The sequence below is a fragment of the Schistocerca nitens genome, chromosome 1, assembly GCF_023898315.1.
Source record: "Schistocerca nitens isolate TAMUIC-IGC-003100 chromosome 1, iqSchNite1.1, whole genome shotgun sequence".
In the NCBI taxonomy this organism is placed as follows: domain Eukaryota; kingdom Metazoa; phylum Arthropoda; class Insecta; order Orthoptera; family Acrididae; genus Schistocerca; species Schistocerca nitens.
Window position 1 is genome coordinate 607,483,607 of NC_064614.1, and position 2,091 is coordinate 607,485,697.

The following is a 2,091-nucleotide window of genomic DNA, read 5'->3' on the forward strand; positions in this document are numbered from 1 at the left end:
GGTGTCGCGACAGGCGTGAATGGAGGGACGAATGGAGACGTGTCGTCTTCAGCGATGAGAGTCGCTTCTGCCTTGGTGCCAATGATGGTCGTATGCGTGTTTGGCGCCGTGCAGGTGAGCGCCACAATCAGGACTGCATACGACCGAGGCACACAGGGCCAACACCCGGCATCATGGTGTGGGGAGCGATCTCCTACACTGGCCGTACACCACTGGTGATCGTCGAGGGGACACTGAATAGTGCACGGTACATCCAAACCGTCATCGAACCCATCGTTCTACCATTCCTAGACCGGCAAGGGAACTTGCTGTTCCAACAGGACAATGCACGTCCGCATGTATCCCGTGCCACCCAACATGCTCTAGAAGGTGTAAGTCAACTACCCTGGCCAGCAAGATCTCCGGATCTGTCCCCCATTGAGCATGTTTGGGACTGGATGAAGCGTCGTCTCACGCGGTCTGCACGTCCAGCACGAACGCTGGTCCAACTGAGGCGCCAGGTGGAAATGGCATGGCAAGCCGTTCCACAGGACTACATCCAGCATCTCTACGATCGTCTCCATGGGAGAATAGCAGCCTGCATTGCTGCGAAAGGTGGATATACACTGTACTAGTGCCGACATTGTGCATGCTCTGTTGCCTGTGTCTATGTGCCTGTGGTTCTGTCAGTGTGATCATGTGATGTATCTGACCCCAGGAACGTGTCAATAAAGTTTCCCCTTCCTGGGACAACGAATTCACGGTGTTCTTATTTCAATTTCCAGGAGTGTAGATCTGACAACGATGGGGCATACTGTGAATGATGCCATCAGTCTCATGTTGAGGCAATAACGCCCATTCTTCCTGCAGAGATGCTCGCAAGTCTTGGAGTGGTTGGTGAATACTGACATGGTGCAAGCCACCTCCCTAGTGCATCCCAGACGTGCTCTATGGGATTGAAACCGGGAGAGCGAGAAGGCTGCGCCGTGCGTGCAATATCTTCCATTTCCAAGAAAACATCATCCACCCGTGCTCTGTAGGATTGAGCGTTATCGACCATTAATACTAAGTCTAGGCCCCTAGCACCCCGCAACAACCGCAGACGAGGTCCCAAGATCTCGTCACAATACCCCTACCATGTAAAGAAGAGGTGTTCGAGTGGTCAACATAATCCCTGCCCACACCATTAGGGATCCTCCTTGACATCGGTCTCTTTCCGCAATGTTTGTGTCCCGAAATCGTATTCCACGTTTTCTCCAGATGTGTATCCATCGATAATCACTCTCCAGACTAAATCGGACTAATCTGTGAAAGTAACATTGGCCTACTGTTCGACCGCACATGTGGCATGTTGATGACTCCACTCTAGACGTTCCCTTCTGTTAAGACGCGTCAGAGTTGGACATACGGTAGGTCTCCGACAATAAAGGCCACTCTGCCGAAGCCGTCTGCACACCGTTTGCCTCGATACAACACGTCCAGTGGATGCTGCGAGCTCACAAGTCAGTTGCCATGCAGTACTAAGGCGGGACTGGCGTGCCCTTACAGCCAAATGACGGTCCTCTATTCTGAAGTCACACGTGGTCGGTCCTGCCCTGGTCTTTGGGATACAGTTTCGGTCCCCATAAACTCTCGCCACATCCGAGAAACAACAGAATAGTTCCACTATGCCGTCGGGCCACACCAGTTTTCGACTGTCCTGATTCCGTTCTTTCTATGGCCTTCCACCGCAGAGAGTCTAGTAGGCATCTTCTCTGTGCCATACTGCACCGTCTGTGACTGTGTACAAAGCTATTGTGGCAAAAGCTACCTCGTCTCATTGGTACCCTGACGTCATCGTTGGCATGGTTGTCAGTTGACCGAAATGTCATCTTCTATGCAGAACAAGATCGTTCGTGTATCTGGTTGACAGTTTGTATGATTATATTGTGAATTAGGCACAGGACGGGGAAATAAAGATTGTTGCCTTACTTTTGGACACCAGCGTATTTCTTCCACATCAGCCTCTTCCTCTTCTTCTGTCACAATTTGGGACAGGCGTGCGTGTCATCTAAAAGGCATTTCTTCTGCGTTTAACAGAGTTTTTCCATTTGGAATTGATAGGTTAACGCC